The sequence below is a fragment of the Carassius carassius genome, chromosome 48 (assembly GCF_963082965.1).
Source record: "Carassius carassius chromosome 48, fCarCar2.1, whole genome shotgun sequence".
Classification (NCBI taxonomy): domain Eukaryota; kingdom Metazoa; phylum Chordata; class Actinopteri; order Cypriniformes; family Cyprinidae; genus Carassius; species Carassius carassius.
In genome coordinates this window covers 22,803,941-22,821,120 of record NC_081802.1, presented here as the reverse complement: position 1 = coordinate 22,821,120, position 17,180 = coordinate 22,803,941, and positions in this window count along the sequence as shown.

Genomic DNA, 17,180 nt, shown 5'->3' with positions numbered 1-17,180 from the left:
ATCCAGGCCCCTCCCTAGCAACCAAACAGCGTACCCTAGCAACCATTTTTCAAGATCTATATCTCTGCATCAGAACATCATACAGACGTCGAGGTTGGATTATATTGGCGAGCAGCCTTTGGAGTATCATCATTGGCAGCTGCCGGGCCACTCCATAGCAACCAAATAGAGTAGCCTAGCAACCAACTAGTAGGTCTTATATCTTTTTAACAGAAAATCGTATCGACATGGCGGTTGGCTCTTTTGACTCATGCTACAAAACAGAAAATCCAGTGTGCTAGTCATGCTAGCAGTTAATAGCTACATGCTAATAGTGATTAGCTAAGTGCTTAAATGGGCTAAGAACTATATAATAACTACATAGTTACCAACTGTGACAACTACCAACCACCTAGTAACATCATAACAACCACCCGGGTTACCATAGCAACCGCCTAGCAACCACCAAGAGCACCCTAGCAACACCTTAGCAACCACCAAAATTATCCTAGCAACTGCCTAGCAACCGCCTAGCAACCACCCAGGTTACCCTAGCAACCACATAGCAACACCCTAGCAACCACCCCGATTACCCTAGCAACGACCCTGGGTACCTTAGCAACGGCCCTAGCAACCATCATGGGGACCCTAGCAACCGCCCTAGCAACCACCCCGGGTACCCTAGCAACCACATAGCAACACCCTAGCAACCACCCCGATTACCCTAGCAACCACCATGGGTACCTTAGCAACGGCCCTAGCAACCATCATGGGGACCCTAGCAACCACCCTAGCAACCACCCCGGGTTCCCTAGCAACCATATAGCAACACCCTAGCAACCACCCTGGGTACCTTAGCAACGGCCCTAGCAACCATCATGGGGACCCTAGCAACCACCCTAGCAACCATCCCATGTACCCTAGCAACCACATAGCAACACCCTAGCAACCGCCCTGATTACCTTAGCAACCACCATTGGTTACCCTAGCAACGGCCCTAGCAACCATCATGGGGACCCTAGCAACCGACCTAGCAACCACCCCGGGTACCCTAGCAACCACATAGCAACACCCTAGCAACCGCCCCGATTACCCTAGCAACCACCCTGGGTACCCTAGCAACGGCCCTAGCAACCATCATGGGGACCCTAGCAACCACCCTAGCAACCACCCCGAGTACCCTAGCAACCACATAGCAACACCCTAGCAACCGCCCCAATTACCCTAGCAACCACCCTGGGTACCCTAGCAACGGCCCTAGCAACCATTATGGGGACCATAGCAACTGCCCTAGCAACCACCCCGGGTACCCTAGCAACCACTTTTAGCAACCTAGCAACTGTTTAACAATATTTAAAAGCTGTATCTCAGCAATATAACAATATAGAAACACTGGCTCTGGCTTTTTGGATTCAGGCTGGCAAATAGTCTTTAAATATCACCCCATAAACTATATAGCCACATCATAGCAACAATGTAGAGTACCCTAGCAACCATATAGGAATATAAAGAGCATATATCTTGGATCCACAACATCACACAGGCTTCATGTGTGGCTACCGGGAGCAGAGTTTTGCCACTGCAAGCACCACTCACATTTTCTTCAGGAAATGTACATTCTAGTGTTACTATTACTATTCGCCTTGACAAAACTTTGGCACGCTACTCCTCCCGCATTTTTTGTCGCAGACCCATGAATGAGATGTCAAAACGTGCGGCTTATTGAGGAGAGGTGTGCTATGACTTTTCAAAGCAATCGGACTTACGGTAATCGTACAGCGGGCGAAGAAAATGTGCAAAAATATTCCATTGACTTAACATTGGAAAAACTATCTGACATCATATCTTTGGATCAGAAAGTCATAGAAGCTTGGCAGAGGGCTCTTTTGACTCGGCCTATCAAGTAGTCCATAAGTAGTGACATAACAACTTCATAGCCATGCCCTAGCAACCACTTTTAGCAACCTAGCAACTGTTTAACAATATTTAAAAGCTGTATCTCAGCAATATAACAATATAGGAACACTGGCTCTGGCTTTTTTGGATTCAGGCTGGCAAATAGTCTTTAAATATCACCCCATAAACTATATAGCCACATCATAGCAACCATGTAGAGTACCCTAGCAACCATATAGGAATATAAAGAGCATATATCTTGGATCCACAACATCACACAGGCGTCATGGGTGGCTACAGGGCGCAGAGTTTTGCCACTGCAAGCACCACTCACATTTTCTTCAGGAAATGTACATTCTAGTGTTACTATTACTATTCGCCTTGACAAAACTTTGGCACGCTACTCCTCCCGCATTTTTTGTCGCAGACCCATGAATGAGATGTCAAAACGTGCGGCTTATTGAGGAGAGGTGTGCTATGACTTTTCAAAGCAATCGGACTTACGGTAATCGTACAGCGGGCGAAGAAAATGTGCAAAAATATTCCATTGACTTAACATTGGAAAAACTATCTGACATCATATCTTTGGATCAGAAAGTCATAGAAGCTTGGCAGAGGGCTCTTTTGACTCGGCCTATCAAGCAGTCCATAAGTAGTGACATAACAACTTCATAGCCATGCCCTAGCAACCACTTTTAGCAACCTAGCAACTGTTTAACAATATTTAAAAGCTGTATCTCAGCAATATAACAATATAGGAACACTGGCTCTGGCTTTTTTGGATTCAGGCTGGCAAATAGTCTTTAAATATCACCCCATAAACTATATAGCCACATCATAGCAACCATGTAGAGTACCCTAGCAACCATATAGGAATATAAAGAGCATATATCTTGGATCCACAACATCACACAGGCGTCATGGGTGGCTACAGGGCGCAGAGTTTTGCCACTGCAAGCACCACTCACATTTTCTTCAGGAAATGTACATTCTAGTGTTACTATTACTATTCGCCTTGACAAAACTTTGGCACGCTACTCCTCCCGCATTTTTTGTCGCAGACCCATGAATGAGATGTCAAAACGTGCGGCTTATTGAGGAGAGGTGTGCTATGACTTTTCAAAGCAATCGGACTTACGGTAATCGTACAGCGGGCGAAGAAAAATGTGCAAAAATATTCCATTGACTTAACATTGGAAAAACTATCTGACATCATATCTTTGGATCAGAAAGTCATAGAAGCTTGGCAGAGGGCTCTTTTGACTCGGCCTATCAAGCAGTCCATAAGTAGTGACATAACAACTTCATAGCCATGCCCTAGCAACCACTTTTAGCAACCTAGCAACTGTTTAACAATATTTAAAAGCTGTATCTCAGCAATATAACAATATAGGAACACTGGCTCTGGCTTTTTTGGATTCAGGCTGGCAAAAAGTCTTTAAATATCACCCCATAAACTATATAGCCACATCATAGCAACCATGTAGAGTACCCTAGCAACCATATAGGAATATAAAGAGCATATATCTTGGATCCACAACATCACACAGGCGTCATGGGTGGCTACAGGGCGCAGAGTTTTGCCACTGCAAGCACCACTCACATTTTCTTCAGGAAATGTACATTCTAGTTCTTCTTCTTCTTCTTCTTCTTCTAGATCCGTACAAATTTCGGCGCGTAACTAGTCCCGCAGTTTTTGTCACAGACCAACGAAACAGGCGTCAAATCGTGCGGTCTAATCGGGAATGGTGTGCTATGACTTTTATAAGCGATCGGGCGTACGATGTTCGTCCGGCGGGCGAAAAATCGGGCGATAAATCCCATAGACAATGCATTGCGGCCAACTTTGACGGATCATAGCTCCAAGAGAGAATTTCGCAGAAACACGTGAATCACTACATTTGGAGAGGCTATCAGGCTGTGCGAGAACATACCCCGCATTGGGGTATAAGTTGTACCCCTGGGGCGCAATAGCCCCCCAAATTTGCCCCTAATACAAAGTATAGGGAGGGCTACTATGGGAAATTACATAGGGATTTTGTATTGAACATAACTCAGGATCACAGTGTCATAGAGACAAGGGGGTGGGCTCAATTGAATCAGGCAACCAATCAGTCTCTCAGGATCACTGTGAATCTATCAAGCCACGCCCTAGCAACCATGGAGAGCGCCATAGCAACAAGCTCCATAGACTTCCATTGAAAAAGATCAAATGAATAACTTTGGATAGAAGTGTCATAGAAACATGAGGGTGGGCTCGTTTGACTCGGGGCAGCAAATGGCCAATCACGAATCACCTTCAACACTTCATAGCCACGCCCTAGCAACCATTAAGAGCTACCTAGCAACCTAAATCCAAAGATAGATATCTTAACATCTGAAAGACATAGAAGCATGGGGGTTGGTTTATATTGTCAAGCAGCCTTTGAAGTATCAGCATTGGCAGCTGCAAGGCCACTCCCTAGCAACCAAACAGAGTACCCTAGCAAACATTTGTCAAGACCTATATCTCTGCATCAGAACATTGTACAGACATGGGGGTTGGTTTATATTGCAAGCAGCCTTTAGAGTATCATCATTGGCAGCTGCCAAGCCACTCCCTAGCAACCAAACGGATTACCCTAGCAACCGTTTTGCATGACCTATATCTCTGCATCAGAACATCGTACAGACATGGCGGTTGGATTTGTTGACTCATGGTACCAAACTGGACTTCCAACATGCTAGTCATGCTAGCAGTGATTAGCTACATGCTAATAGGGATTAGCTAAGTGTTCAAATGGGCTAAGAACTCTATAAAAACTACATAGTGACCATCTGTGACAACTACCAACCACCTAGTAACATCATAGCAACCACCCGAGTTACCATAGAAACCGCCCTAGCAACCATCATTTGGACCCTAGCAACCACCCGGGGTACCCTAGCAACCACATAGCAACACCTTAGCAACCGCCCCAATTACCCTAGCAACCACCCTGGGTACCTTAGCAACGGCCCTAGCAACCATCATGGGGACCCTAGCAACCGCCCTAGCAACCACCCCGGGTACCCTAGCAACCACATAGCAACACCCTAGCAACCACCCCGATTACCATAGCAACCACCCAGGGTACCCTAGCAACGGCCCTAGCAACCATCATGGAGACCCTAGCAACCGCCCTAGCAACCACCCCGAGTACCCTAGCAACCACATAGCAACACCCTAGCAACCGCCCCAATTAACCTAGCAACCACCCTGGGTACCCTAGCAACGGCCCTAGCAACCATCATGGGGACCATAGCAACTGCCCTAGCAACCACCCCGGGTACCCTAGCAACCACATAGCAACACCCTAGCAACCATACCGATTACCCTAGCAACCAACCTGGGTAACCTAGCAACGGCCCTAGCAACCATCATGGGGACCCTAGCAACCGCCCTAGCAACCACCCAGGGTACCCTGGCAACCACATAACAACACCCTAGCAACCTCCCTGATTACCATATAAACCACCCTGAGAACCCTAGCAATGGCCTTAGCAACCGTCATAAGTACACTAGCAACCACCATAGCAACCACCCAGATTACCCTAGCAACCACACTGGGTACCCTAGCAACCACCCTAGCAACCTCATTGCAACACCCTAGCAACAGAGGGGTGAGTTTTGCCACTGCAAGCACCACTCACATTTTCTTCAGGAAATGTACATTCTAGTTAGTGGTGCTTGCCGGAGGCAAGGCATCACTATTACTATTCGCCTTGACAAAACTTTGGCGCGCTACTCCTCCCGCATTTTTTGTCACAGACCCATGAATGAGATGTCAAAACGTGCGGCTTATTGAGGAGAGGTGTGCTATGACTTTTCTAAGCAATCTGACATACGATATTCGTACAGCGGACGAAGAAAATGTGTAAAAATATCCCATAGACTTAACATTGGAAAAATTATCTGACCTTATTTCTTTGGATCAGGAAGACATAGAGGCTTGGGAGTGGGCTCATTTGACTCGGCCTATCAAGCAGTCCATATGTAGTGACCTAACAACTTAATATCCATGCCCTAGCAACCACTTTTAGCACCCTAGCAACTGTTTAGCTACATTTAAAAGCTATATATCAGCAAAATAACAATACAGAAACACTGACTCTGGCTTTTTGGATTCAGGCTGGCCAATAGTCTTTAAATAAGACCCCATAAACTATATAGCCACACCATAGCAACCATATAGAGCACCCTAGCAACCATATAGCAATATAAAGTACTTATATCATGGCTCCACATCATCACACAGGCATCATGGGTGGCTACAGGGCGCAGAGTTTTGCCACTGCAAGCACCACTCACATTTTCTTCAGGAAATGTACATTCTAGTTATTATTATTATTCTTACTTCTTCCGTACGAATTTCGGCGCGTAACTAGTCCCGCAGTTTTCGTCACAGACCCGCAAAAGAGGCGTCAAATCGTGCGGCCTAATCGGGAATGGTGTGCTATGACTTTTATAAGCGATCGGGCGTACGATGTTCGTCCGGCGGGCGAAAAATCGGGCGATCAAACCCATAGACTTAACATTGGGGTCAACTTTGACGGATCGTAGCTCCGAGAGACAATTTCGCAGAAACACGTGAATCACCACATTTGGAGAGACTATCAGGCTGTGCGAGAACATACCCTGCATTGGGGTATAAGTTGTACCCCTGGGGCGCAAGAGACCCCCAAATTTGCCCCTAATACAAAGTATAGGGAGGGCCACTATGGGAAATTACATAGGGATTTTATATTGAACATAACTCAGGATCACAGTGTCATAGAGACAAGGGGGTGGGCTCATTTGAATCAGGCAACCAATCAGTCTCTCAGGATCACTGTGAATCTATCAAGCCACGCCCTAGCAACCATACAGAGCGCCATAGCAACAAGCTCCATAGACTTCCATTGAAAAAGATAAAATGAATAACTTTGGATAGAAGTGTCATAGAAACATGAGGGTGGGCTCGTTTGACTCGGGGCAGCAAATGGCCAATCACGAATCACCTTCAACACTTCATAGCCACGCCCTAGCAACCATTAAGAGCTACCTAGCAACCTAAATCCAAAGATAGATATCTTAACATCTGAAAGACATAGAAGCATGGGGGTTGGTTTATATTGTCAAGCAGCCTTTGAAGTATCAGCATTGGCAGCTGCAAGGACACTCCCTAGCAACCAAACAGAGTACCCTAGCAACCATTTGTCAAGACCTATATCTCTGCATCAGAACATTGTACAGACATGGGGGTTGGTTTATATTGCAAGCAGCCTTTAGAGTATCATCATTGGCAGCTGCCAAGACACTCCCTAGCAACCAAACGGATTACCCTAGCAACCGTTTTGCATGACCTATATCTCTGCATCAGAACATCGTACAGACATGGCGGTTGGATCTTTTGACTCATGGTACCAAACTGGACTTCCAACATGCTAGTCATGCTAGCAGTGATTAGCTATATGCTAATAGTGATTAGCTAAGTGCTCAAATTAGCCAAGGACTTTATAACTACTACATAGTGACCATCTGTGACAACTAACAACAACCTAGTAACATCATAGCAACCACCCAGGATACCATAGCAACTGCCTAGCAACCAGCCAAAACCCCCTAGCAACTGCCTAGCAACACCTTAGCAACCAACCCAAGTACCTTAGCAACTGCCTAGCAACCACCCAGGTTACCATAGCAACCACCCGAGTTACCATAGCAACCGCCCTAGCAACCATCATTTGGACCCTAGCAACCACCCGGGGTACCCTAGCAACCAAATAGCAACACCTTAGCAACCGCCCCAATTACCCTAGCAACCACCCTGGGTACCTTAGCAACGGCCCTAGCAACCATCATGGGGACCCTAGCAACCGCCCTAGCAACCACCCCGGGTACCCTAGCAACCACATAGCAACACCCTAGCAACCACCCCGATTACCATAGCAACCACCCAGGGTACCCTAGCAACGGCCCTAGCAACCATCATGGGGACCCTAGCAACCGCCCTAGCAACCACCCCGGGTACCCTAGCAACCACATAGCAACACCCTAGCAACCGCCCCGATTACCCTAGCAACCACCCTGGGTACCCTAGCAACGGCCCTAGCAACCATCATGGGGACCCTAGCAACCGACCTAGCAACCACCCGAGTACCCTAGCAACCACATAGCAACACCCTAGCAACCGCCCCAATTACCCTAGCAACCACCCTGGGTACCCTAGCAACGGCCCTAGCAACCATCATGAGGACCATAGCAACTGCCCTAGCAACCACATAGCAACACCCTAGCAACCATACCGATTACCCTAGCAAGCAACCTGGGTAACCTAGCAACGGCCCTAGCAACCATCATGGGGACCCTAGCAACCGCCCTAGCAACCACCCAGGGTACCCTAGCAACCACATAACAACACCCTAGCAACCTTCCTGATTACCATATAAACCACCCTGAGAACCCTAGCAATGGCCTTAGCAACCGTCCTGAGTACACTAGCAACCACCATAGCAACCTCCCAGATTACCCTAGCAACCACCCTGGGTACCCTAGCAATGGCCCCAGCAACCACACCTTAGCAACAGAGGGGCGAGTTTTGCCACTGCAAGCACCACTCACATTTTCTTCAGGAAATGTACATTCTAGTTAGTGGTGCTTGCCGGAGGCAAGGCATCACTATTATTATCTCACATACTTATTATTCTTATAATGATTATTATAGATCCGTACAAATTTCGGCGCGTAACTAGTCCCGCAGTTTTTGTCACAGACCAACGAAACAGGCGTCAAATCGTGCGCCCTAATCGGGAATGGTGTGCTATGACTTTTATAAGCGATCGGGCGTACGATGTTCGTCCGGCGGGCGAAAAATCGGGCGATCAAACCCATAGACTTAACATTGGGGTCAACTTTGACGGATCGTAGCTCCGAGAGAGAATTTCGCAGAAACACGTGAATCACTACATTTGGAGAGGCTATCAGGCTGTGCGAGAACATACCCAGCATTGGGGTATAAGTTGTACCCCTGGGGCGCAAGAGCCCCCCAAATTTGCCCCTAATACAAAGTATAGGGAGGGCTTCTATGGGAAATTACATAGGGATTTTGTATTGAACATAACTCAGGATCACAGCGTCATAGAGACAAGGGGGTGGGCTCATTTGAATCAGGCAACCAATCAGTCTCTCAGGATCACTGTGAATCTATCAAGCCACGCCCTAGCAACCATATAGAGCGCCATAGCAACAAGCTCCATAGACTTCCATTGAAAAAGATCAAATGAATAACTTTGGATAGAAGTGTCATAGAAACATGAGGGTGGGCTCGTTTGACTCGGGGCAGCAAATGGCCAATCACGAATCCCCTTCAACACTTCATAGCCACGCCCTAGCAACCATTAAGAGCTACCTAGCAACCTAATCCAATGATAGATATCTTAACATCTGAAAGACATAGAAGCATGGGGGTTGGTTTATATTGTCAAGCAGCCTTTGAAGTATTAGCATTGGCAGCTGCAAGGCCACTCCCTAGCAACCAAACAGAGTACCCTAGCAACCATTTGTCAAGACCTATATCTCTGCATCAGAACATTGTACAGACATGGGGGTTGGTTTATATTGCAAGCAGCCTTTAGAGTATCATCATTGGCAGCTGCCAAGCCACTCCCTAGCAACCAAACTGATTACCCTAGCAACCGTTTTGCATGACCTATATCTCTGCATCAGAACATCGTACAGACATGGCGGTTGGATTTTTTGACTCATGGTACCAAACTGGACTTCCAACATGCTAGTCATGCTAGCAGTGATTAGCTACATGCTAATAGTGATTAGCTAAGTGCTCAAATGGGCCAAGAACTCTATAACAACTACATAGTGACCATCTGTGACAACTACCAACCACCTAGTAACATCATAGCAACCACCCCGGTTACCATAGCAACTGCCTAGCAACCAGCCAAAACACCCTAGCAACCACCCCAAGTACCTTAGCAACTGCCTAGCAACACCCTAGCAAACAACGAGGTTACCATAGCAATGGCCCTAGCAACCATCCCATGTACCATAGCAACCGCATAGCAACACCCTAGCAACCACCCCGATTACCCTAGCAACCACCCTGGGTACCCTAGCAATGTCCCTAGCAACCATCATGGGCAACCGCCCTAGCAACCACCCGGGGTACCCTAGCAACCACATAGCAACACCCTAGCAACCACCCCGATTACCCTAGCAACGGCCCTAGCAACCATCATGGGGACCCTAGAAACCACACCTTAGCAACAGAGGGGCGAGTTTTGCCACTGCAAGCACCACTCACATTTTCTTCAGGAAATGTACATTCTAGTTAGTGGTGCTTGCCGGAGGCAAGGCATCACTATTATTATCTCACATACTTATTATTCTTATTATTATTCTTCCGTACAAATTTCGGCGCGTAACTTGTCCCGCAGTTTTCGTCACAGACCAACGAAACAGGCGTCAAATCGTGCGGCCTATTCGGGAATGGTGTGCTATGACTTTTATAAGCGTTCGGGCGTACGATGTTCGTACACCGGGCGAAATATCGGCCGAAAAATCGCATAGACAACGCATTACGGCCAACTTTGACGGATCATAGCTCCGAGAGAGAATTTCGCAGAAACACGTGAATCACCACATTTGAAGAGGCTATCAGGCTGTGCGAGATCATACCTCGCAGTGGGGTATAAGTTGTACCCCTGGGGCGCTAGAGCCCCCCAAAGTTGCCCCATAGACATACTATGGTGAGGGATCGCCCATGAAACACTGTGTTTTTCCTACTATGGGAAATTACATAGGGATTTTGTATTGAACATAACTCAGGATCACAGTGTCATAGAGACAAGGGGGTGGGCTCATTTGAATCAGGCAACCAATCAGTCTCTCAGGATCACTTTGAATCTATCAAGCCACGCCCTAGCAACCATAGAGAGCGCCATAGCAACAAGCTCCATAGACTTCCATTGAAAAAGATAAAATGAATAACTTTGGATAGAAGTGTCATAGAAACATGAGGGTGGGCTCGTTTGACTTGGGGCAGCAAATGGCCAATCACGAATCACCTTCAACACTTCATAGCCACGCCCTAGCAACCATTTGGAGCACCCTAGCGACCCAAATTATAGAGAGATATCTTCAAATCTGAATATCATAAAAGCATGGGGGTTGGTTTATATCATTCATATAGGCTAGCACACTTTGGAGTATAATCATTGGCAGCTGTTAGGCCACTACCTAGCAACCAACCAGAGTACCCTAGCAACCATTTTTCAAGACCTATATCTCTGCATCAGAACATTGTACAGACATGGGAGTTGGTTTATATTGGCAAGCAGCCTTTGGAGTATCATCATTGGCAGCTGCCAAGCCACTCCCTAGCAACCAAACGGATTACCCTAGCAACCGTTTTGCATGATTTTTGTCTCTGCATCAGAACATCGTAAAGACATGGCGGTTGGATTTTTTGACTCATGGTACCAAACCGGACTTCCAACATGCTAGTCATGCTAGCAGTGATTAGCTACATGCTAATAGTGATTAGCTAAGTGCTCAAATGGGCTAAGGACTCTATAACAACTACATAGTGACCATCTGTGACAACTACCATCAACCTAGTAACATCATAGCAACCACCCAGGATACCATAGCAACTGCCTAGCAACCAGCCAAAACTCCCTAGCAACTGCCTAGCAACACCTTAGCAACCAACCCAAGTACCTTAGCAACTGCCTAGCAACCACCCAGGTTACCATAGCAACCACCCGAGTTACCATAGCAACCGCCCTAGCAACCATCATTTGGACCCTAGCAACCACCCGGGGTACCCTAGCAACCACATAGCAACACCTTAGCAACCGCCCCAATTACCCTAGCAACCACCCTGGGTACCTTAGCAACGGCCCTAGCAACCATCATGGGGACCCTAGCAACCGCCCTAGCAACCACCCCGGGTACCCTAGCAACCACATAGCAACACCCTAGCAACCACCCCGATTACCATAGCAACCACCCAGGGTACCCTAGCAACGGCCCTAGCAACCATCATGGGGACCCTAGCAACCGCCCTAGCAACCACCCGGGGTACCCTAGCAACCACATAGCAACACCCTAGCAACCACCCCGATTACCTTAGCAACCACACTGGGACCCTAGCAACCACCCCAGGTACCATAGCAACCACATAGCAACACCCTAGCAACCACCCCGATTACCCTAGCAACCACCCTGGGTACCCTAGCAACGGCCCTAGCAACCACCCAGAGTACCTTAGCAACCACACTGGGTACCCTAGCAATGGCCCTAGCAACCACACTAGGTACCCTAGCAACCACCCTGGGTACCCTAGCAATGGCCCCAGCAACCACACCTTAGCAACAGAGGGGCGAGTTTTGCCACTGCAAGCACCACTCACATTTTCTTCAGGAAATGTACATTCTAGTTAGTGGTGCTTGCCGGAGGCAAGGCATCACTATTACTATTCGCCTTGACAAAACTTTGGCGCGCTACTCCTCCCGCATTTTTTGTCACAGACCCATGAATGAGATGTCAAAACGTGCGGCTTATTGAGGAGAGGTGTGCTATGACTTTTCTAAGCAATCTGACATACGATATTCGTACAGCGGACGAAGAAAATGTGTAAAAATATCCCATAGACTTAACATTGGAAAAATTATCTGACCTTATTTCTTTGGATCAGGAAGACATAGAGGCTTGGGAGTGGGCTCATTTGACTCGGCCTATCAAGCAGTCCATATGTAGTGACCTAACAACTTAATATCCATGCCCTAGCAACCACTTTTAGCACCCTAGCAACTGTTTAGCTACATTTAAAAGCTATATATCAGCAAAATAACAATACAGAAACACTGACTCTGGCTTTTTGGATTCAGGCTGGCCAATAGTCTTTAAATAACACCCCATAAACTATATAGCCACACCATAGCAACCATATAGAGCACCCTAGCAACCATATAGCAATATAAAGTACTTATATCATGGCTCCACATCATCACACAGGCATCATGGGTGGCTACAGGGCGCAGAGTTTTGCCACTGCAAGCACCACTCACATTTTCTTCAGGAAATGTACATTCTAGTGTTACTATTACTATTCGCCTTGACAAAATTTTGGCGCGCTACTCCTCCTGCATTTTTTGTCGCAGACCCATGAGTGAGATGTCAAAACGTGCGGCTTATTGTGGAGAGGTGTGCTATGACTTTTCTAAGCAATCGGACGTACGATATTCGTACAGCGGACGAAGAAAATGTGTAAAAATATCCCATAGACTTAACATTGGAAAAACTATCTGACATAATATCTTTGGCTCAGGAAGGCATAAATGCTTAAGAGTGGGCTCTTTAGACTCGGCCTATCAAGCAGTTCATATGTAGTGACAAAACAACTTCAATGCCACGCCCTAGCAACCACTTTTAGCAACCTAGCAACTGTTTCACTACATTTAAAGCTGTATCTCAGCAATATAACAATATAGAAACACTTGCTCTGGCTTTTTGGATTTAGGCTGGCAAATAGTATTTAAATATCACCCTATAAACTATATAGCCACATCATACCAACCATATAGAGTACCCTAGCAACCATATAGGAATATAAAGAGCATACAGTGGGGCTCGAATGTTTGGGCACCCCTTGCAGAATCTGTTAAAATGTGAGTAATTTTCAAAAAATAAGAGAGATCATACTAAATGCATGTTATATTTTATTTAGTACTGTCCTGAGTAAGATATTGTACATAAAAGATGTTAACATTTAGTCCTTAAGACAAAAAAAATGCTGAAATTATTAAAATAACCCCACTCAAAAGTTTGGGAACCCTTGGTTCTTAATACTGTGTGCTGTTATCTGATGATCCACGACTGTCTTTCTGGTTTGTGATGGTTGTGCATGAGTCCCTTGTTTGCTCTGAACAGTTAAACTGAGCAGCGTTCTTCTGAAAAATCTTTAAGGTCGTGCAGATTCTTCAGTTTTCCAGCATCTTTGCATATTTGAACCCTTTCCAGCAGTGACTTTATGATTTTGAGATACATCTTTTCACACTAAGGACAATTGAGGCACTCAAACACAACTATTAAAAAAGTTTCAAACATTCACTGATGCTCCAGAAGGAAACAAGATGCATTAAGATTTGGGGGGTGAAAACTTTTGAACATGATGAAGATGGCCAAATTTGTCTTATTTTGTTGAATATGATTTTTTTCCCATTTAGTTCTGCCCTTCATAAGCAGCAGAAGATATTTGTACGTTTCCCGGTACGCAAATTAAGTACAATTTACCTTGATCTTCAAATTGCAAATGTTTTCACCCCCAGCTCTTAATGCATCGTGTTTCCTTCTGGAGCATCAGTTGGAAAAACTATCTGACATAATATCTTTGGCTCAGGAAGGCATAAATACTTAAGAGTGGGCTCTTTTGACTTGGCCTATCAAGCAGTCCATATGTAGTGACATAACTACTTCATAGCCAAGCCCTAGCAACCAATTTTAGCACCCTAGCAACCGTTTAACTACATTTAATAGCTGTATCTCAACAAAATAACTACATAGAAACACTGGCTTGGGGTTTTTGGATTCGGGCTGGTAAATAGTCTTTAAATATCACCCCATAAACTATATAGCCACACCATAGCAACCATATAGAGCACCCTAGCAACCATATAGCAATATAAAGTACTTATATCTCGGCTCCACGACATCACACAGGCATCATGGGTGGCAACAGGGCGCCGAGTTTTGCCACTGCAAGCACCACTCACATTTTCTTCAGGAAATGTACATTCTAGTTAGTGGTGCTTGCCGGAGGCAAGGCATCACTATTACTATTCGCCTTGACAAAACTTTGGCGCGCTACTCCTCCCGCATTTTTTGTCACAGACCCATGAATGAGATGTCAAAACGTGCGGCTTATTGAGGAGAGGTGTGCTATGACTTTTCTAAGCAATCGGAAGTACAATATTCGTACAGCGGACGAAGAAAATGTGTAAAAATATCCCATAGACTTAACATTGGAAAAACTATCTGACATAATATCTTTGGCTCAGGAAGGCATAAATACCTAAGAGTGGGCTCTTTTGACTTGGCCTATCAAGCAGTCCATATGTAGTGACATAACTACTTCATAGCCAAGCCCTAGCAACCAATTTTAGCACCCTAGCAACCGTTTAACTACATTTAATAGCTGTATCTCAACAAAATAAATACATAGAAACACTGGCTTGGGGTTTTTGGATTCGGGCTGGTAAGTAGTCTTTAAATATCACCCCATAAACTATATAGCCACACCATAGCAACCATATAGAGCACCCTAGGAACCATATAGCAATATAAAGTACTTATATCTCGGCTCCACGACATCACACAGGCATCATGGGTGGCAACAGGGCGCCGAGTTTTGCCACTGCAAGCACCACTCACATTTTCTTCAGGAAATGTACATTCTAGTGTTACTATTACTATTCGCCTTGACAAAACTTTGGCACGCTACTCCTCCCGCATTTTTTGTCGCAGACCCATGAATGAGATGTCAAAACGTGTGGCTTATTGAGGAGAGGTGTGCTATGACTTTTCAAAGCAATCGGACTTACGGTAATCGTACAGCGGGCGAAGAAAATGTGCAAAAATATTCCATTGACTTAACATTGGAAAAACTATCTGACATCATATCTTTGGATCAGAAAGTCATAGAGGCTTGGCAGAGGGCTCTTTTGACTCGGCCTATCAAGCAGTCCATAAGTAGTGACATAACAACTTCATAGCCACGCCCTAGCAACCACTTTTAGCACCCTAGCAACTGTTTAACAACATATAAAAGCTATTTGTCAGCAAAATAACTATATAGAAACACTAGATCTGGCTTTTTGGATTCAGGCTGGCAAATAGTCTTTAAATATCACCCCATAAACTATATAGCCACATCATAGCAACCATGTAGAGTACCCTAGCAACCATATAGGAATATAAAGAGCATATATCTTGGATCCACAACATCACACAGGCTTCATGTGTGGCTACCGGAAGCAGAGTTTTGCCACTGCAAGCACCACTCACATTTTCTTCAGGAAATGTACATTCTAGTTAGTGGTGCTTGCCGGAGGCAAGGCATCACTATTATTATCTCACATACTTATTATTCTTATTATTATTCTTCCGTACAAATTTCGGCGCGTAACTAGTCCCGCAGTTTTCGTCACAGACCAACGAAACAGGCGTCAAATCGTGCGGCCTATTCGGGAATGGTGTGCTATGACTTTTATAAGCGTTCGGGCGTACGATGTTCGTACACCGGGCGAAATATCGGCCGAAAAATCGCATAGACAACGCATTACGGCCAACTTTGACGGATCGTAGCTCCGAGAGAGAATTTCGCAGAAACATGTGAATCACCACATTTGGAGAGGCTATCAAGCTGTGCGAGAGCATACCTCGCAGAGGGGTACAAGTTGTACCCCTGGGGCGCTAGAGACCCCCAAAGTTGCCCCATAGACATACTATGGTGAGGGATCGCCCATGAAACACTGTGTTTTTCCTACTATGGGAAATTACATAGGGATTTTGTATTGAACATAACTCAGGGTCACAGTGTCATAGAGACAAGGGGGTGGGCTCATTTGAATCAGGCAACCAATCAGTCTCTCAGGATCACTGTGAATCTATCAAGCCACGCCCTAGCAACCATATAGAGCGCCATAGCAACAAGCTCCATAGACTTCCATTGAAAAAGATAAAATGAATAACTTTGTATAGAAGTGTCATAGAAACATGAGGGTGGGCTCATTTGAGTCGGGGCAGCAAATGGCCAATCACGAATCACCTTCAACACTTCATAGCCACGCCCTAGCAACCATTTGGAGCACCCTAGCGACCCAAAGCATAGAGAGATATCTTCAAATCTGAATATCATAAAGGCATCGGGGTTGGTTTATATCATTCATATAGGCTAGCAGACTTTGGAGTATAATCATTGGCAGCTGTTAGGCCACTACCTAGCAACCAACCAGAGTACCCTAGCAACCATTTCTCAAGACCTATATCTCTGCATCAGAACATTGTACAGACATGGGAGTTGGTTTATATTGGCAAGCAGCCTTTGGAGTATCATCATTGGCAGCTGCCAAGCCACTCCCTAGCAACCAAATGGATTACCCTAGCAACCGAATTGCATGACCTATATCTCTAAATCAGAACATCGTACAGACATGGCGGTTGGATTTTTTCACTCATGGTACCAAACTGGACTTCCAACATGCTAGTCGTGCTAGCAGTGATT